Here is a 22,889-nt window from a genome sequence, read left to right on the forward strand (position 1 = left end):
TTCTATAAAGACAATTTTTTTTTTACAAAATTTTCGCAAAAATAAAATTTTTACAAAGTTTTCTGCAGAAATAAAATTTTGATAAAATTTTGCAAAATAAGATTTTTTTTTAGAAAATAGAAAAAAAAATCCAAATCAGTCTAGATTTAAGTATACGTATAGAATAGTCTCTAAAATTGATATTATGTAATTTTAGCACTTTTTGGCTTCGAAAACTACATTTTTAGTACTTTTTCGTCAACATCATTTATCATCCCTGCAGTAAGATTATTGACTAAAATCACGAACAAAAAAAATTACATTAAGCAATTGAATTTTTAATTGGGTCAATTAATTGTTTAATTTGAGTCAGTGAATGATATTATTAACTCCGTGATTAAAGCAATTTCAATTAATAGCTAATTGAACTATTTTGTTTCGTGTTTAAAACCAAAAACCAAAAAAAAAAAATTTTTTCTAAAGTAACAGACATGTTTGCATATTCACTACCAGAATGTAAATCAACTTCACAATATTGGTGCACAACTCTCATATTCCGAAATTTTCGTGAAAATATTTAAAATGTCTCTCGATTCCAGCGATTTTTTTGAAAAATATGTTTTTCATATGTTCCGATATAAACAATTTTTAAACACAATATATTTAAGTGCAAACATATAATGTTCCTAAACTAACACTAAATGTTTGGGACATATATGTTAATATGTTAGAATATATTATGTTTCGAATTTCGGGTAAACATATATATGTTGTGATATTTGTGCGACAGAAAGAGTATAGAGAAAGAAATAGAGACCGTACGGGTTGAAGAAAGATATCAATATAACACAGCGAGAGAATGAAAAGAGACCAATTTCTGTGAAACCGCTTGTATGTTGTTTCGGAAAATAAGGCCAAAAATTTGATATGCTTAAGTCTAAATATTATTTAATTTGAATATTAGAATGAGTATTCGGAGTTAAGAGAATAGACATTCGAAACCAAGAGAATAGACATTTGAAAACAAAAACTGCATGTGTGTTTCGCCTTGAGAGAAGCATTTTATGTATGTGTGGCCATGTGTTTTCTTTATCATTTTGGCATTATGGGCACAATGTTTTTCTTGGTTCGTTAAAAGAAATCGGAACGTACGAGGAGTAAGTCAAAATATTCAGGCAAAGGAAATTAAAAAAAACGGGATCTTCATAAAAATAACGAAAGGGCACTATACTCTTTTTAGAGTTGGGACAGTAAAATGAAAAAAGGAGGAAATAGTGAAAATTTAAATAGTAAAATGTATAAAAACAAAGTTTAGTTTCTCTTTATTAATAAGTAGTCCAAGAGGAGGACACCTTCAAATATAAAAGCGGGCATTAAGTTCGAGTTTTGCAGCTAAAATAATTGAAAAAGTTTATTTTCTTTAAAATGAATTATTAAAGAAAAGTAGAAGGCAAAACAGGGTAATTTTAGAGCGATAATGCCAACTTAATACCGGCCTTAAAGGTTAAAAATGAAATTAAGTACAAAACACGATAAGTTTTAACTGCATTTAAAATGGTGTTAAATGCTAGTAAAATACTGTTCACGCCTACATAAATTTATATGTATATTATAAAATTATTTATGTATGTTTATACTCGACTCCACGTTCTTCTTTTGTTAGAGTTTTGAATTCCTTCCACAATTTCAAACTTTTATACCAAAAATAGTTTTTTGTTACAAAATTGTTATTTTTGCAATAAAAAAAAATAATATTTTATCCAAAAGCTCAGTCCACTTCGTTTATATCAAGCACTGTTTTTGACTGTAAATCTTTAATAACCCACATTTCGAAGTTTCATTATAAAAATTTAATATAGTAAAAAAAATTGGTGTTCGGTCGGAGCAGGGATTGAACCCACGACCCTTTGTATTCATGGCAGACATGGTAACCACTGCTCCACGTGGCCAACAAATGTATGTTTCTGTTAAATAATGTTATGTTTGCATGGGCTCGTGGGCGCTGCAAACTATGCTATATAAATGTAACTTATAACTATAATTGTACATGTTTCAAGAGCAAAATGTTATTTTTGAATGGTGAGCATGTAACATGTTTGTCTATTATCAAGTAAATAAAAATTTGTCTGTTATCGAGTAAATAAAACCATTTTATTCTAAAATCACAGTCGATTTTGTTTATATGAAGAGTTGTTCATCTCAAAAGAACGAATAATTTGAAATTGTACGAAAACTTTTGGAATGTGTGAACAATTACATTATTTCTGCTACAATTGCAACTAAAGATGCTTGTTTTCTTTTAATCACTTGTGTGTGCATTACACGCTAATCTATATAAATACATGCGAAGCCCATAGCGATGGCTCAGTGGATAGTGTGATCGTTTACAAAACGGATGGTCGGTGGTGGGATTCTCCATTCGGGCTAAAGGAAATTAAAAACATAAAATCTGTTGTTTTCTTCTGCATTCTTTATATTACACAAGAAAAACTAGTGAGAGCTAAATATATCATGTGGAAGTACAAAAAATATAGGAAGGATACCAGAAAATCCTAATAACATAGTGTTGAGCTAGTCTTCAGTGTTGATAGTATTTTTCTGGCTCTTAACCCCAAATTGGAAGGCTTTAGTTCCGAAATCCCAATTTTAAATTAAATTTCCTCACGAAAAAGAATTTCATGTAAACCTGATTTATTATCCTGAACGAATTTCGAAAAAATACTCACAAAAATCCCCAAACTTATGGAAACCTTCCACCAAATCACCAACTCAAAAATATCGTCGCTATCCACAAAAAATATCCCCAGTTTTGGGAAATATGCGCAATGCTAGCAACTTTTCAAAACCAACTTTTTTACTAGGAGAAGTTTGTTCAAAATTTCGTTTGGGAGGGAAAAAATTTTTTGCGAGTAGCCATATATTTCATTTATTTGTCATGAGGCTTCAGAAAGGGCTCACATTTCTGTATTGGCCATATGATCAAACATACTTTCCTGCGGAACGAAATTTCCTTTTCCTATAAAATATTTTCTTTAATCAAATAAACTCGAAATTAAAATAACCGACTCAACAATTGTCTCTAATCTTTTTTCAAGACCCATTTTTAACGTTAAAAGAAACTTTTGGTTGTGTAGAATTCTTTCGTTCGTTAGAAAAGAAAAATCTTCTTTCAGTGTAAGAGTAGATAATATTAATTCAAAAGACATAATTATTGATTCAACTTTTCGAATTATTTATACACATAAACTTTCTAATATTCATTCCTATATCGGAACAACCTAATACAGGTAATCGAATTGCATAAAGTTATGTTCTAATGTTAATGGCAAACAATAGTTATTCAGTTACATTTAAGTTCCCCAATACTTACGACGTATGTAATAGAAAATCTTTAGAATTATACAATATCTCAGAAATAGTAATACCGATTAAGACGTATTAGATACAAAACTGGATTTTATTAAAGCGACAACAACAATTTAGAATACTTGTTGCAAGTAAACAAAATAAATTAATCAATGTATAGATGCATTCGCATTCCCATTATTCGAAAGTAAAGCCACACGAGAAATGGTAGGTTAAGGGGATGCCCCCCACCAACAGTCGTAGAAAACGTCAACGGAAATACTTTCGAACAGCAGACGGGCTTACATACAGATGAATGGACTTACGGACATGCAGGTAGGTAATTGACATTGAAAATTCCACTGAATGTTGTTGTTCTCCAACAAATGGAATTCTACCAAATAGGTATGATCGGGTTAGGGTCATGTTGTAGTTTTATCAATTTTTTATTATGAAAAAAAATTAATTGTATTGATTAATTTTAGTAAATACTTACGTAATAATTTAAACAAATAACATAACAAATGACATTTTTCAATTGTAATCAAATTAAACTATATAAAATAAATATTTGTAGTTTAAATATAGTAAGACCAATCAATTTATTCAATTAACTTAGAAAATGAAACATTTTCGATCAGAAAAATTAAAATATTATCAATTGCGATAATGAAGCTCGGGGAGTATTCTCTGTATTAAATTAATTTTTATTTAATAAAATTTAACGTAGCCTTTGTAGCTAGTGCTTTAATGTTTACTATAGTATTTAGAATTGTAATAAATAATGAATAAAATAAAAATTAACGTATTCTTGTTAAGTTAAATTTAATTATGTAATTCAATAATTTATTATCTTATTTCAAAATGGTTTCCAGTTAAACCATCCAAACAAGCTCAAAAACATAATATTTGGAATTTTATCCGTGAACGGGATCCCAGGAATTCCCGGGATTACACAAATATTTTGACTGCCGGAATTAAGTGCGGAATTTCCAGAGAATAATTTGTTTAAAATATTACTATCAAAGCTATAAAAAAAATATTTTAATGCCCTGTTCGTACGAAACCCCATTCGAAAGAAAAGCCGTCACTAGAATACATATATTTTCAACTCGTATGAGTAATGAAAGTATTTTCTACTACAACAGTAATTGCGTTCAGTATTACAATTACAGTGTAATTTTTGTATTATGTTTTTTTTTTTTTAATTTCTTGTATTGGTCATGTTGTGGTTGACTACAAACGTACCACAAAATCTTTAAATTTAAATTTTATTTTCAAACATAGAAATATACAAAATCAATTACTCGTCAATTTCAGCCATTGTGTTTTAAATGAAATTCTATGTGTATTGTTTTAAATAAAGAAACAAGCAATTTTTTTATTGTATACAAAATCACGACCATTGTTAAGCTAAGTAGAAGATTACTGTAGTTCAGCATCGTGGAATAACTTTTTTCCGGTAAATGATGAAGAAAATGTATTCTGCCTTAGTGTATAACGCGACAACGACAATAATATTAAATTGAATTCAATAGCAAAAACTCAAACTAAAATAGAGTGAACACCAAAAAACACAAATCGGTTTTAATTTGAGAGGTTACTTATACTTTTGAATTCAATAAATCTTGGAATCTTAATACACTTAACAAAAAGTCCCATTTATATGAAAAAAATTAAAAATAATAAATATAAAATGCACTGATACGCATCTTCATTTGAGCCTTTAGAAACGATAGATATTCGAAATCAATTTAAAACCATGTATTTAGGCCCGCTTAGAAGTCAAATGGGTAAATCGGTTCATATGTGGTTTATAGCCACAAATGGACTAACATAGCCCATTGTCGTTTTTCTATAATTTTATTGTACAGTAAGGGACCTTCTTGTCAATGAGTTCGAACAGAATTTTACATTACGGTGAAATCACTTAGAGAAGATTTGATACACGCAGAAATGACGCCCGCATTATCGCTAAGTTCAAGAATATCGCATTCTTTGGAAAAAGTATGCAGTATAACAGAATTTCAACATATAGGGCAACACCGATTTTCCCATTCCACATTATTCGCATAGATAGTCAGTGACATTTGACCTACACTCAATTGTGTTATTTTCTACAAGAGAATATAGAGACATGTAACTCTCATGGATAATCTTTTCAACATTAACGCGATTACAAAACAATTTTCTATTCTTCCTCTTCCAGAGTGATGCAATTCCATAGAAGCTAGATTTCGTTCACTGAAATTCATAAAAAAAAACGCAAACTCGTTGCAGAACCCCATGACACAATCTCTGACATAGAGTTCGATTGACACAGATACGCGTGTGGGTATGTGACACTTAATAGTAGCGTAGATCTTGCATGAGTGAGTAAATTGGTGAGTTTGTAAGTACATATATATCTAATATGGTGGAACCAGACAAAGGCAATAACAAGAAATTTGTATTGGGTAACAAAATCCAGTTGTGGCACATAAAAAGAGACGTCTTTCTCTGTTTATCTGGCACACACGCATACATCAACATGCACCATTCTTTAACATGTGGTAATCTGCACAGGTTTTTAGTGCAGCTCTATTATACATCTAAAACAAGAAACATGGTCAGCCATCACCTCAGCTCCCCCCAATGGCCATCCCCATGAGTCCAAACCATTAGACATTGGATTATTTGCTCGCGTGCTGTAAAAGAGCCCGCTCAACCATCGCCAATAACAACAGAGTAGTAAAAGGTGCAACATAATTATTTTGACACTTATTAACTGTCAAAACTTAATACTAGACACAAAAAACTCCCCTCCAAAAGAGTGGATTCCAAGGAAGAGAATCATATGGGGGAGAGAGAGAAAATTTACGAATTTAAATCAATGAAACCACATTGTTTATTGGATCCATTAGTAACGGAGAGGGGTGGGTTAACGGGATACAACTCGAGAATGCAATGGAGTATACGAGAGAGAAAGAGCATGGAAGAGGGCAACTTTATTAAGATAAATCAAGAGAAGCTAGGTTGCCATGAAATGCGCGCGCTTTCTTAAAGACCGGGTACTCACTCACTCTTTGGCACTCATGAACATGTAGTGGAAGAAGAAGAAAACACAAAATTGGTATTATTTTGGTATGTTTTTCTTTTCCTATATGGTAATAACGTATGACAGCATGTTAATGTGTTTGTGTGACGTTTTGCTTTTTTTTTAACAAATAATTATGTCATATTTTTCTTGAGTACCAAAGAGGAAGATGATGAACAAATGACACCTTTTGAGTACGTACTTGCACTCATACACACAAACACTTATACATTTACTAAGTTAAAAGGATTGCCAATAGTGTTACCAACTTTGTCGCAAATTCTAACCTAAAATATAACATGTAATTTTATATAATGTTGTTACACAGAAAAAAATAATATTTTTTGATTAGAAAAAGTTCTTATTAAATACATGGCATATGTTGTTTAATTTTGTATGAATATAATTTCATAATTATTAGAAGTTTGAGGATAATTGTAGTTAATAGAATATATTGTGATATCTTTTCCACTGAATTGTTGCAATTTGTAATTATTTACTTAAACTGTAAAATGAATTTAAGTATTAACTGGGAGTAGTCGATTTTCTGAATGGATGCAGTAAACGATTTCAAGTTGTTGTGGATGTGTATCAACTTGATTTGGGGTATTAATTTGTCATTCCATTAATTATTTAATAATATGAATTATACGACGTAACATTCAAATGTATATGTCTTCAAAAAAGTGAAATGTATACTGTTAGTCTTTCTAATCAAGTTGGAGACATATATTTTTGATAATATAAGTATTGAGATAATTTAAACATATTTCAAACGCTCTTAGCATTTTGAATGTTGAACATTTCGATTTAAATTATTCATTTACGATTTGGTTGGAATTTGTCACATACCTGTATAGCAGACGAACATTTTCAATAAGTTTTTTATTCAAATGATATGGTAATCCAAACATATAAAAAGCAGCAAAGAGGTCATTAAACTTAACAAAATGCTCATGTATTGATGAACTCAGGTAAACTTGTAAATATATGAACGGAAATAATAACAAAAACATACGTTTTATTTTCTCCAATTAAAATTTGGATTTTTTAAGAAAGTACATTTACCTTAAAGTGGATATTTGAATACTGTATTCATCTTCCATGTTAAGTAATCCATTTAATAAGTAATTTAAATAAATTTTAACTGTTTTCCAGAAGTAATGCAGTTTTTGATTTACATTTAGATAGGGAACACAAAACCGAAGAAGCGAATAACAAAAAAAAAGTTCTTTGAAAAGGTGTTGACTTGAACTTGGCTTTGCAATTTTAGAAGGGACTTCTACTATAAATTATGACAGGTTTCACGTAAAACGCGTCTTTCAAATAAAGGAAGAAAATTGTAACCATCGTAACGCTTTCCACCAAAGGTATTTTATAATTCAATGACGTAGACTTCAAAAGTTGTACAAATCCTAAACTTTCCATAAAAAAGAAGTTCATAAACTTCTAACCAAAATATTTTCTCAACAAAGTTTGACATTTCAAAGAAGGGTACAATAAATACTACAGGTGTCAATTTCCTTAACAATCCGGCAGTCGCCATTGACGTAAATGTAGTAACCTCTTATATAGAAGGTTAATGATCTGCTTTAAGATTCCCATCTGAATCGATTCTTTTAAAATGGAAATTTGTCGATTCACAACCATCTACGCATATTAATCTACATCAATTTAATGTAGGGACAAAAAATCCAAAAATATTGATTTAATTTATTGTAATTTTATTCAATTTCCATAAAAGTCAACGATCATCTTTACAAGAGAAAACTGTTCGTACTTACTGTAGTAAGTGGCAACTCTGGCTATAGTTAGCTATGACTGACTGAACGAGAACAAAAAATCACACATAAAAGAGATTTCAATGGGGAAATGAATGAACTTAACACACAAACTCAAAGAATCTGTTGCGGAATGCCATAGAGGGAAGAGAAAGGAATTTAGGCAAATTGTTGTAGAATTTCTGGCGACATATAATTACGCATACCCACACACGCATATGGACATGTTAATATGACAACTACGTATTTGCTATAGTAAGACACCAAATAAAAATATCACATGTGTACATACACACAGAGCTTGCTGTGTGCATGTGTGTATGCATTTACTACTCACAATGCTTTTACACTGTTGTATAAGCTAGAACCTATGTTCGTGGATATACAATCGTGGATTAATTCAAATGACTTTAGTTAAGATTTTAAGTTCTGCTACAATGATTTTTGCTTTATGCTCGCTTTTTTGCGATAAATGAGAATAAAAATTGTGGAGCTCACTGGACAGAGGTCGATGTATGTGTCTGCCGATGAAACGGAAGTTTCTGTTTAATTTTTTTTGTTAGTTTTTTCTATTTGAGTGCAACTTTTACTAAAAGTCTCTTGTTGCTGCTACTGACGACCGTCATTCACCCCTGCCGTTTTACCTTAATATTGTTCTTCTATTTATTTACGGTGGTGTTTTTCTATCTGGTTCTTGTTATCATTGGCGGCGGTTTAGTTTAGTCTATATTGTAAATTTATCGTAAAAAACACAATCGTCGTTTGCGAAAACATCTCACTAACCACATGACAATCCAAAGGGATTTGAGCTGATGATGACGCCAGCGTTGACATAGTGCACAGTGAACTAAAACATCATTTGTAAATGATCATATTAGATTCAGCAGTGCGATAGATCTCAGATCTCCTTGAATTGGTTTCCTAAAGTAGGAAAATTTCTACTACTTGGAAAAAACTACAAATTATTTGCTTTGACAGATTTTGGTTTCGAGACACTGTGATTAAGATTTTTTACTATTCGTTGGCTTTGATATTTTTATATTATTACCAAAGTTTGATTCGAGCCGATAGTTGTTGGTGGGGGGGGGGGCACATGATGTCTGCTGCCGCTTCTGTTATTGGTGCTGAATGGAGTGCTGGCTTCGTTGATAGCCGATATCTAGTTACACATACATCAGCGATCTTTATAGAAAAGGCAAACACTCTTTGCTTATGGGACCAATGAGAGTGATGAGGTTCAAAAGCGAGAAAGTAATAATCGCGAGCCAAAACCCCAAAAAAAAATAAACGATACGAATCGCAAGAAACGTTAAAAAAACGACTACTGATAAAATTTATTAACATATATTTGGTAGTTTATAGCGAACGACCGACGAAAGATAGACCGGGAGAGGGATTTTTACACTTTTTTCACTTCTTTCAGGTTTGTTGTTGTTGTGTGGTTTTTTTCTCCTGACGACTCAGCAAAAATTATTCATTATTCTTGTTAAGCATTGACGTTGGCATCAATAATTGCACCTTCATGTTTTTTTTTTTATATTTACATTACTTACATAAAAATCTTTGTTTTTTCTTTTTTATAAAAACCAAAAAAGAACTTTTCTACTAATCTTTTTTCATATATCACGAGTTAATATTTTTAATATATTTTATTCTCTTTACTAACACAATATGTATTTCTTTTTCAGCTTCTTCCACTTCTTTATGAGCTGCTTCTGATGAAATGTGTTGTGTGTTTTTGTTATTTCTGCTGCGATGTGTAAACAGGGGAGTCAAAAAATATATAAATTTATTTCTATCTTTTTTTTTGTTAGGTTGAGATGTTTATTTTGTTGTTTGATTGCTTGCATATACAATAATAATAATAAATTTTCTTTTGTATTATTAAATGGTGTAGTTTCAAGTCAAGTTGTTGTTGCTGTATTTTTTTTTTTGTTTTTTTTTTTGTAGGAATATCTCGGGATGTAAAAATGGTTTGTTCTTATTTGGCCAGACACAACCCAAAGCAAAAATCAAACTAAAGCATATGGCTCATTTCAAGAGAACACGAACCCACAAAATCCAAGACGTAACTATCTCAATAGCGTATTCATCACCATCTAACTTAACGTAAATGGACTCTTATGCTCTTTCGCCACACTTTCTCTCTGCTCTCACTCATTGGTTTTGGATACACAAATGAACACACAAACTCTTCTTGCCACATAGAAAACAGCAAAGCCCAAGTGCTTTGGTGAAATAAAAACACATGCACACAAACCCACTCAACAAATTTAGATAGATATTCAGATACTTATCAACGAGGTATCGTGTTGTCTTATGGCATTAGCACATATGAGTGACGAAGTCGTATGTGCATCAGTGTGTTGTGCTGTATGTTTTTACCACACCATAAATAAGAGTTGTTGTTGAGGGCATGTGTATTGCTTATTTCTACCTCAGCGTAAAAAACAACGTGTCTAAAAGTATCTGCAGATACTTTGAAATGTTATTAGCTCTCTTTCGTTTTGTTACTCTCATCAGGCAATGAGAAAGTATCTTAAGCTTTCAATCTCCCACCAAACTCAATCTCATGTAATCGTTTTGTAAACAAATGTGTCAATTTAGCGATTTTATCACTCACAATAGCACAAATAAGAGGTTTTCATTGGGACATGCAGGTTTTTGATTGGCTTTTTATTTGTATGTAGTCTAGTAATTATGTCTAAGGCAAATTATTTATAAAATGGTACTTTAAGCCAAACTATGGGACATCATAAATCCCGTACGTCCAATATAATTCATTTATTTATTTATTTCAGTCTTTAGAATAAAAATTCCTTACAGACTATGATGAATAAAATACATATGTAATCTTCTAAGCTAAGTTTTAACTAAATGTAATAGCAAAATATGATTTAAAATCATTTTTCGAAATGCTAAACTCTATATTCTTCCCAACTTTCTTTTGAAATTTTAAGTTAATAGAATTTATGTAAAAAAACACACGTGTCAGCGGACTATGAGAAGCATAGTTCACATGGTGTAGAGGAATTTGAAATATATCAACAGATCTCATAGATCTAGGAGGAACAGAAAGAGGTATACGTAATAACAAATCCGGACAATCAATTACATTATTGATCAAAATCAAAAAGAGCAGACTGAACTTTGCGACGATCTTCAAAAGTTTGAAGGCCTAATAACAAAAATAACTGGAAGGGCTACTTATTGGGAGAGATTTCAATGCATATTTAACAAATACTCGTTGAACTCTTTCTACACGAGCTATTTGATTATTACAAAGCGGATCCCAAACAATTGAAGCATATTCCACTCTGGATCTAACAAAGGCTGTGTACACAATTTTCCAAGTATTTGGGCCCGAAAAATCAACACAATTTTTTTTAATAAAACCAAGCATTTTATAAGCTTTTGGAAGTATATAATCAATATGTGATATGAAAGACATGTCTGAATCAAAAAATACTCCAAGATCTCGAATGCAGGCAACCCTTGTCAAAACATTATCACCAAATTTAAAACAGCACTGAATAGGATGAAATGTTTTGGAAGGAAATGTTCTCATATTTTTGAAATATTCAATTGCAACTTATTTAACTGACACCATTCCTTTATACGTTCTTGCGCGACGTTACATTGATCCACATGTGCCAACGGAAACCAAGCAACAGAAGACAGCAGCGGTTAACGTGCACCGAAGACGGCAAAATTTCTCATTAGCCGGAAAGACGAATGCTACCGTTTTTCGGGAATTACAATATGTGTACCATATCGACTACATAGAGACGGGCAAAACAATAATAGGGATGTCCTATGCCGAATTATTTAATACTGATCCAGTAAAAGGGGTCGCCAAGAAAGGAATAAAAATGATATTTTTGGTATGGAAGCAGGGGCAAAATAGGCGCAGAAGAATAATTTGTATAATATTTTAAAATTTACTCTGCTTTTAAAGTATTTGAAACACAAAAGTAAAAAAAAATACTTAAAAGATGACACAAACTTCTTTGGGAGGGCATTTTTGAAAGTACTTTAAGTTGTATGTAACTTTAGAACAAATTCCAAATAAATTTACAGGGAAAAGAAACACTGTCCACTTTGAGGAAGAAAAAAATTAATCTCACAACTCAGATTAACTTAGATCAGCATAGGCTGCAAATTTTCAAATACATGACTTGACTTCTGGTCTCGGACTCTGAATTAAAATTTTATCAATGATAGCATTTTTAGTTTTCAACATAAATTAGTTGTTGTTAATATTATTTTTTCAAATTAATATTATCTGGTGTTTCACCACAAAATATTGAATCCACCATGAACAAAAATGAATTTTATTTATTGCTGATACTAAGGCAGACACAATTTAAGTAAAATTTACTAATTTTGGAAACTATGAACAATTTTATGCGAATTTCGAATTAAGAAAAATTGTGTACTTCATGTGTATATTTTTTTTCTATTTTTTTAGTTCATGTATATAAAGTTAGCACAAAATAATTTGTTTGTTAATGTTTTATTAATGTCTTCTATCTATAGTAATGACAAAATAATTAAAATAAATAAAATTGTCTCACATTTGGTAAAATGTAAATGAAATTAACAATTTTTCACAAACTAAAATAAAGCCAAATCGATATCTCGAATTTTTTTCTAAGGGTATCTTTATATCAATTGATAAAGTACCACTTAGTTGCTGAAAATTTTTAAATAATTTATATTTCTCATAAATTGAAATTATGGCTAAATTCTCTAAAAAATACCACTTTTTCTTGTATTTGACATTCAGATCTGATAGTTTAATTCAGCAATGTTTAAAGTCATTTCTCATTATTCATTTAAATTGTAGCCAACATTATCAGTAATACCATCTACTCACGAATTGGCAAACCCTCATATAAATTGACATACCACATTTCTCATTCTCACACAAGCTCAATTGGTGCTAATATCCGCTTCCCCAAAACTGTTCTCTGCATATCGGTTAGTGCAAGCAGATATTAGAAATGACAGTTTGTTTGTTTTTATTTTTCATTGTCCTTTTGCTTAACTCCTAGGTATTATGTCATCAAATTGTCGTACACCATGTATGTCATTAAGCACTCTTTCACGAAACATGTGTATGGTGCATTTGCAAGGGCTAACTTCTGTGGCACTGACAACAACAACAACTATGTCATCTCTATTGACACAAGAACAACACACATTACAGAATTTCTTTTTTTTTGTTCCTACCCAATAAACACAGGATGAGCGTTTTTCAAATGCAACAACTTTTCAGTTTGAGGGTAACTATAATTATCAACATAAATTCAACTTGACTTGAAACAGCTCATATTCAATACATCTTCAAATTGTTTGCGAATTACTTCCAATTTGCCAAAATGTTGAGGAAATCTTTGAAAAGGGGTTGAAAATAATATGAGAAAACTTTGACAAAACACTACCCTAAAATGCAACGAAAAAACCATGTGGTTTTCAATACTTGTTTGTGCAACGAAGTTCGTGGTCAATTGAAAGAAATAAAAAACATTTTAGACAAAAAACTGAATTTACTCCAAATAGTTTCTAATAATACGTAAGTGAAAATAAAAAAATGATATGAAACTTTAAGGAAGACACTAAATTATATCTCTTTGCCGAAAACTAAAATTATGGATTCTACGTTCTTTAAAACATTAAAAAGCTGACCGATGAAAAAATGTTGGACATGTAACTCGAACTGCTTCAAATAGTTTATAATAATTGGTAAGTCAATATGAAAAATTAAATCAACACTTTAGAGAAGTCACTAAATTTAAATCTCATTGCAGAAAACTAAAATATTTGGATGCTGCATTCTTGGAAACATTAAGAGGTTGACCAATGAAAAATGATGGTGGCTTATCGAAAAGAGAAAGTTTCCATAAATCAAAGTACAATGAATTAAACTTGGTATTTATGCTTTTCCATATCAACTACTGGGTGATAATTCGCATCACGCCTATAGTTTAATTTACATCGCATCATCGGTTTAATTTGATATTTTGTGAATTGAAATTGCTGGAAATTTATTCTAACTCTCTAGTCATCAAGTTCCTTGCTAATTTCCTGAATTTTAATGAGTTTTACAACAATTTTGTGACACCAACGTTCTTGAGGAATTTTGTGGTTTTCAATACATTTTGTGCCACGAAGTACGTGGTCAGTTATTTTTATTGACATAAAACTGAAATTAATCCAAAACGGTAATTATAATTGGTAAGTCAAAATAAAAAGTGAAATGAAAACGTAATGGAAATCACAAAACTCGATTGTTTTGCAGAAAACTAAAATCATTGGATGTTATATTCTTGGAAGATGTTGACCGGTGAAAAAATGATGAAGGAAACAACAAAGAAAAGATTCCAGAAAACTTGCAAAGTGCAACCAATTAAAACAAAGTGCAACAGTTCCTAAATCAAGAACTTCTGGATGAAAATGTGCATAACATAAATTTACATTCCGTCATCAGTTTGATATTTTGTGAATTCCTCTTGATGGAATCTATTCTAACACGCAGGCCAGCAAGTTCCTCGATAGTTATTATTTGAAATTGTCAGCATATTAATTAATAATTAATTAATTAATAGTTATGTTACACCAACATTATGGGGGAAGTTATACATGAAGAATGTTTAAGTTATTTAAAGTTGTATTGATAGTTTTAGTTATTAATACCTTTAATAAGATAATTATGTTTTGATTGGTATTATAACATATTATTATTTTTTTATATTGTTAATGTTATTTTTAATATTATTATATTTTTAACGAAAAAAATTAATAAAATGTACAAAATCACTAGAAATTTAGTGTTGACTTTCAGTAAGAACTGGGATTGACTTTCATGCAAATTGTGGTTAGAAAATATTCGCAGCAATATTAGTTTTTAATTTGTCTCACATTGAAAACTGTTTGAGAAATTATTGAGTAGCAATGCATTTCAATTTGAGGATTACAATTGAGAGATTATTGCTATTGTGTTGAATTTTACTGTTGAGGGTAATGTCTGTTTTTTGTTGAGAACGCGATTTTCTCAACAATTTCTCAACTTGAATATTACCCTAATCCTTTGAAAAAATGTTTGAAAAATTATTGCATTTTAGTATTTTTCAAACGTTTGTGTTTATTGGGTAAGCTTATATTCATTTTTACGTCAACATTGTAGTTGTGTCGTGAGTGATTGGGGGTGAGTGTAGTTTCATTGCCCTTGGTAAATGATGCATTTGTCAACAGACAATCAAGTTCTGTGAAAATTTTTGTGAATAAAACTTAAAATTTTATAATTGTAGCATGTGCTTGGCCATTTTTACATTGACGTCTTATTTTGTTGTTAGTGGGGGTGAGATTGTGGATAAGAGTTCTAGTGAGAGCGGAGAGTGAATATCGATAAACACAACACAAATGCATTATGACATTGAGGCATTTTGTCGAATGCGCTTTAGCCACCACTATTTTGCTCCTTCGCCAGCATATGGCACTCTCTGCCTTGTCTATGTGCTTTTATATTCTGTTAGTTGTTTACTTACCTGTGGTCAGTTATTTGTTAATGGGGTGGCTTTAACAAAAAAGTATATGAGAATATGTCCTCCCTGAAAAAAACTAAAACTATTATTCAATAGCACACCCTTCAATTGTTTATGATTTGTTTACATGAAACCACCGGGTGTAAGCAGGATACGAGTCTTTGCGTTGTATAAATTTGTAAACTCTAGCTGTCTTAGGGTTGTTATATGAGGAATGCCTGATTTGTGGTATTTTCCGGTATTAGTTAGGTTTAAGGTATAGGTGTGCGCGTGACACGAAATTTTCGTGACACGCGTGATTCACGCGTGAATCACGTGAGTCGTGAACAAAATTTGAAGGAACTCTCGTGAATGTGCGTGAATGGGACTAAAATGAATATGTCGTGCGTGAGCGTGCGTGAGAAATAAAATCGGTTCGTGAGTGTGCGTGAATAAAATTTCGGCAAAATCACGCTCACGAAAAAAATCAATATTTAATTCATACTGAATTTTATACTAATTGAACTTGAAAAAGAAATTTAATTTGATTTTTTAAATAAACGATTTCACCGATTTCCCTTGACCAAATTTTGACCGTATCACCCTTTATTTATATGTTTTTAGTGTTACGTTCTAGTCTGTAAGGAATGTTGTTATTGCATAGACTGAAATAAATAAATAAATAAATTTTCAACGGAGGGATTCTAATATCAAAGATTCATGTCCTAAATTTAATGGACTAAATTTGTGAAATAAAGGTTATCAACTTTCTGATTTTTTATCTTAAAGAAATTTGTCCTTAGTATTAAATAAATTGCCTGTTCTAAAATTTAGGTGTTACGTTCTAGTCTGTAAGGAATGTTGTTATTGCATAGACTGAAATAAATAAATAAATAAATTTTCAACTGAGGGACTCTAAAATCAAAGATTCATGTCCTAAACTTAATGGACTAAATTTGTGAAACAAAAATTATCAACTTTCTGATTTTTTTATCTTAAAGAAATTTGTCCTTAGTATTACATTAATTGCCTGTTCTAAAATTTAGGTTTCATAATATTTCATATTTGGTCAACATTTTTTGTAGTTATATGAGATGCAGAATGGTGGTGAAAATAGTTCAATTTGGTTAATTAATTTGATTAATTAATTGGCTCTCGAACTGAATTGTGTTACCTTTGCTGATTTCCATTTGGAAAATATCGTGAGTCCCGTGAATCACGTGAATTTGTCGTGAATCGTGCGTGAGTGTGAGCCTTAAAATGTAGTTCGTGCGTGAGAGTGCGTGAGTACTGGTTTTCATTTCGTGAATGTGCGTGAGTGGGATTGGCTACCACACGTATCGTGCGTGAGCGTGCGTGAATAAATATTTTGGTTCGTGAATGTGCGTGAGTGTGAGTGAAATTTCAGTCACGCGCACACCTCTAGTTTAAGGCACAACACGCTTTACTTCAGGCTAACGACGTCTATTCACTCTATTCACTCAAAACGATAGGAAGAAAAGTGTATATCACGACAATGTCACAAAAAAAATATTTTTCTATAAATTGACTTGTTAAGAACATTTTAAAATATACTTTCCTATAACGAAAGTATTTGTATTATTATTAGGACTAGAAACAAAAAAAAATAAATAAAAATAAAATAAAAAAAAATAATAACAACCATGGAGAAAAGCTCTATTGTTTTTCAAAATATTCCCCATTAAGATCTCTACATCACCAATAGTCGAAGGACTTTGAACTCATTCTTCTTCAGGTGTCGAACCCTCGACTGTTGTCTACTTTCGGACTCATACACGTAAATCCACGATGCATCACCTGTCACGATGGCATAGACGTCTTGCGCGATCGTATTTTTATTTTCTTTCGAGCAATCGATACGATCCTTTCTTTAAGCGATTAACAAATTGTGAGGGACCCAACACGAATTTTTTTGACGGTCAAATGTTCATGCAATATTGAATGTATGCTAGTCCCACCAATGTCTTAAGTTGTCTCAATCTCACGATAGGTCACGATCACGAAATTCGTCATGGAGTGAACTGCGACTTCGGTTAAATTCACCACACCATCGATAAACACTGGTCCTTGACGGAACTTCATTGCCAAAAATTTAATTTAGTTTATCGATGCAATGTTGTTAAGTTAATCCAGGGGAGACACCGTGGTGCAATGGTTTGCATGCCCGCCTTGCATACACAAAGTCGTGGGTTCGATTCCTGCTTCGACCGAACACCAAAAAGTTTTTCAGCGGTGGATTATCCCATGCTGGTGACATTTCTGAGGGTTTCAAAGCTTCTCTAAGTGGTTTCACTGCAATGTGGAACGCCATTCGGACTCGGCTATAAAATCCTTTTTATTGAGCTTAACATGGAATCGGGCAGCACTCAGTGATAAGAGAGAAGTACACCAATGTGGTATCACAATGGACTGGATAGTCCAGTGAGCCTGATAAATCCGGCTGCCACCTAACCTACCCTACCCTACCTAATCCATTTTTTTAGGCGAGATGAATTTTTTAAGTTGGTATAAGCAACACACATACAGTTCGTATGTCAAAACGTTCAAACCCCAAAAATATCAAGCTTTACGATAGAGCTGTCAGTTGGCAGATTGCAACACTGGGGTTGCCCCATCTCGCCAAATATAAAGGGAGCCCTCGTATCTACAGCATTACCATGACCTAAATTGTAGGTTTGGATGAGATATGAGATATGAGCAGACTGTTACCGACTTGCGAGACTGCGGCCTGAGTAATATTCTCACAATAATCAAAGCGTCTGGGTTGAAGACCTAGGCAGATTTGAAGGACATTATACCATATGATGGGATTATCCCGGTCGGAGTGGAACAGACACCAAGAGGAAGTAAAAAGTAAGGAACTGCAATGGTCCAACTAGGGTCTAAGTGGTCACAAATCCGTTTTGTACGGATTCGTGTCATACTCTATAACCTAACCTAACCTAACCGAAGGTCTACTGAAACCAACCGGCTATGTTCCTCTAGCAGCAACTCTAAGAACGGATGTCGACTAATGGAATACAGCGGCATCTAGTGCTATCGTTTCGCAGTCCGTTATTGTTCTCTATGCTTCAAGTGGAATTTTTCTTATAGATGAATAAATTTTCAATAAATATTATGAAATATGGAATTATTTTAAGTCTTAAATATTTCGGAACTTTTTGGTTGTGTTACAAAAATATTTTTCTATGAGAAAAAAGAAAAAAATAATAAAAAAACGAACAAACTATGCATGTCTTAAAACGATTTCTAAATTCAATAAAATATTAAATTAATATCACTAATTGACTTTATTTGATCACGGTGTGCGTGTGTGTGTGTCTGTGACCAATTCGTCTTCATAGCCATGACGTCTTCGTCGGAGCGACCTAGAAAGTTAAAGACCGACCTGATCAATACTGCCAGTGAATTTATGTAAGTCATAAATCCCACCGCCAGCACTACAACCTATTGACCATTCATTCCCTTGCCCATTTTTCTCATTCATTGATAATTTCGTATGCAATATGCTGTGTTACTGTTGTTTACTGAACTACCTAATTTTTCCATTATCTTTTGAAATGGTGACACTCTTTCCTCATGTCATTCAGCACTGAACAAAAAAAACTACTCATCCCATTCATAATAGAAAACCCCGATCCGCAACCATAAGAGTGACGCGCAATCGCAGACGATGTTGCATACATAGCCACAAACACCTTAGGTTAGTGGTTATGTGACAACAACGACAACGATGAACTTGTATAAGAGGAAACTGTTAAACGATTTTACGAAATTTATAAATTATTTATACACCTGATATTCGTTTCGTCTTTTATTTCTTCCTATGCCAGAAAGACTACCTCATATCCAATCATCCGTTCAACCATCCACCCATTCCATCGAGAAGCAAAGTTGGAGATAAACTTTGAGAGGGACAGACATGATTATACTCCGTTTTGACCAAATTTTTGATCATCTATTAATAATGTAACAACAACAACAACAACAACAAACACGAAAAAATTTTGTGTAAACTATGGGTCTTTCTTTTTTCAACTTTATCTCCTATTTTCCATTCTTCTCTCGCTCTCTCTCCTCCCTATTTCATCGACCTGCAATTGGGAAGATACTCCACAATGTGTGTGCGTGTATGTTTTTTTATGCACGAAAATAATTCAAGGTGAAAAATGTAAACCATAATGGTTATTATTAAGCGATGACCAACGACGACGATTAACGACCGATAGTCATTCATCGACGTTGAGCGATGACGAGGTGGTGCAGCTGAATTGAACCAAACCAAACAAAGCCCTAATAATGTACAACGACCAAAGTGTTTAGCGCCTGCGTTACACCTGACTGACATGTTCAGATATTACAGAGTTCAGTCGCTGAATAAAGACAAACTTATATAGATTTATGTTGTTGTGAGTGAAAGAACAACATAAGAAAGAAATTGAAGGTGCTCCATTGTTTTTTAGGTCCAAATAAAGGGATTTTCGAAGTGTTATTAAACCAAAAAAACTCACTCTAGGTTTATTTAGAGAATTCAAATTAAATATTTTATTGAATTGAGAAAAATATTGACCTAATCTGAAAGATATTGTAACCTAAATTTTAGGACATGCAATTTTCACAATATTAACCCTTAAATGCACAAGGTCAACGATTTCTCCGACAAAAATATATAATATGCATAATGGTAAATATAGAACATCTGCGTACCACATTAATAAAATTATGTGTTTTTTTGAAAAAAAGTGGCTGTATCTTAATAAAAACGGTGCGAATTAAACTTAATTTTTATTTACAAATAAACAACTTGATTTTTTTGTAGAGAACAGAGAATACATATATGCTTACACTACACAGCTTTTCTACCAACATTACACCCAGAAAAAAGTGTCTTCGAAACTAAAGGAAAAAATGTTCAACAATTTAGTTTAGCCATTTTATTTCCATTCAGTTAAATTTTTGTGTGAAATAATAAAATTTACTTGTTCCAGTAAAAAAATCCTAAACTGAAAGCAGTTAGGAATAGTTCATTAACTAGAATAAGGCATGGCATTTTACTAATACCGTTTTCTTCGCTGGGTATACGAATTTACTACTGAAAAAGAAAATATTATTCACTGCTAACAAAGCATTCGTAAAAATAAACAAACACCGAACTTAAACCAAGTTTCCTCAAATGTAGAAATTAGATTTCTTTTCAAATGATTTCTTTTTAAATAATAATTCTGACTTCCTTTATTATAGAAAGCTTATCATACATACGAATAACACTTGGCATAGAAAAATATTTTAGTTCATTCGTACTAAGAAGTATTCAATCCTTTCAAAACTTAAGGAAACACACTTGTTAGAATATAGGAAAATTTCCTAAATTTCTTTTATCTACCTGTAATCGATACCTGTCATCGATGTAATCGACGTGTTTGCGCGTGGGTTTTTTTTAGTTGGTATACGGAGAGATTGTTAAAAATAATATTGTAAAATAATATAATAAAAAACAAATAAAATATATAAAATATTTGTTGTTTTAAATTAGTGAGAAAATGCTCGTTTTTTGAAAATTGGTTTATAAAAAAAGAAAATACCAGCAGAATAACAACCCCTTCATTCGACTTCATTTTGGAATCTTCAATTATGAGGTAATATTCAGTGACGCTAACCTTTTGTGAAAAAATTGGTTTAGGATTTTATTTTTGTTTATATTTGTAGGTATTGAAATTGTAAAAGGTGGACAAAATTGCTAGGCAGCAACTTGTTCAAAGTAAAAGGTACTAGAAGAAGAAAAAAATGTGTTTTAATATTTCAAGGTCAGTCGATGCTGTTGATTCTAAATAAATATATTTAATATATTAATAAAACATGTCTTTTATTGAAGAAAAAATTGCTTATATAAATACATAAAATTGTACTTAAAAACGAAGGTAAGCAGTTCTAAATTTGAAGTAAAAAGTTTACCACAAATATGTAAGATTTGTCCAAATGAATGAAAAAAGCTCAATAAAATCATTCCATATATGAATTCAATTCAGTTAATTTTTTTCATTCTGTAGTATAGTGGTACATAAATATAGGAAAATGTTAATTAATATATGAAATGCGTTCTACCTAATTTCTACGAAAATCATATCGTTCAATCAAATAAAAATGTCTTTGGCGCAATACGAAGTTCAACTTTCTTCACAATGAGTTCATTTTAACTTAAAGAAGGGGTCACTTTTTTCTGGATGTACTTTCATCTCTGGTAAATATTATTTAACTTCCAATACGTAGTTTTTTTTAAATTTTTTGTCAAAATTTGATTTTTATTTTTAACTGCTGATTTCTTAGAAGTACAACAAATTTTCTGGAAAGAGATATTAGAACATGTTTACCATCCAGAAATACCGTTTTGCTCTTAAAGCATGTTTGAGGTGATCGCACGCAGAGAAGGAATATGATCACTCCAAACATGTTTCAAGAACACCATGTTACTTTTGCAAGGGGAACAAGTAACATGTTTGTCGCAACTATATTATTTTCTCAAAAAATTAACATCCCAGCAAAAAAACGGAAGTGGTGCAAAATTGACGCAGAAGCGATGAATTTAACATGGGCTTGTCATAGGACGGAAGTCCTCCATTTCAACAGCCGTTGCACTGAATTTGCATCACTTCTTTAGGTGTGATCCGAATTCAATGTTTTGGATGTAAATTAAAAAAGTCTGTAATATTTTGTCAAATAATTCATTTTCATTTATCATGACCTCAAGCCAAAAAGAATCCCAATAATTACAAATATATAATTTTAATAATTTTTTTATAATTTTTAATGGATTCTAACGCTAGTCGGAAACGTTTGACCTCAAATATTTTCAAAAATTCACAATTTTTTTCAGATTGGATTTAGCATTTTTTTCGACAAAATTCAAATGTTTTGTACCATTTTATGAATTCGTACTCTGTTTTTAACCTATTTGAAACAAAAAAAGTTAAAATTACCCATTACAAATATGAAAAAAACCAAGTTATAAAAAATTGAATTAAAAGAACTTCCTGCGTAGTTAAACTAAAGAACATCATTGGGAGTGCATCTTCTGGAAGTGCTTTTAAAGTTGTACCTTCGGGAACCACCGTGGTGCAATGGTTAGCATCCCGCCTTGCATACACAAGGTCATGGGTTCGATTC

General features: G+C 31.7%; 1 protein-coding gene and 1 long non-coding RNA gene across 5 annotated transcripts in view; one reads left to right on the forward strand and one right to left on the reverse strand.

The window, feature by feature from the left end:
* LOC142224645 (very long chain fatty acid elongase AAEL008004) overlaps positions 1–22,889 on the reverse strand; it is a 158,032-nt gene that overhangs the window by 77,403 nt on the left and 57,740 nt on the right. For 2 of the 4 annotated variants that reach the window (XM_075294453.1, XM_075294430.1), the window contains exon 1: positions 9,848–10,166. The exons of 1 other annotated variant lie outside the window; for it this stretch is intronic. The gene's annotated coding sequence lies outside the window, so the exon portion shown is untranslated. Of the gene's footprint in view, positions 1–9,734; positions 9,754–9,847; positions 10,167–22,889 lie in introns of those variants that run through there. One more of the 4 variants, XM_075294440.1, reaches the window with a different exon arrangement.
* LOC142219754 (uncharacterized) lies at positions 13,427–14,791 on the forward strand. The gene is made up of 3 exons (XR_012717745.1): positions 13,427–13,929; positions 13,995–14,421; positions 14,486–14,791. It is a non-coding gene; the product is annotated as an uncharacterized LOC142219754 (long non-coding RNA).

The sequence above is a fragment of the Haematobia irritans genome, chromosome 1, assembly GCF_050003625.1.
Source record: "Haematobia irritans isolate KBUSLIRL chromosome 1, ASM5000362v1, whole genome shotgun sequence".
Taxonomy (NCBI): domain Eukaryota; kingdom Metazoa; phylum Arthropoda; class Insecta; order Diptera; family Muscidae; genus Haematobia; species Haematobia irritans.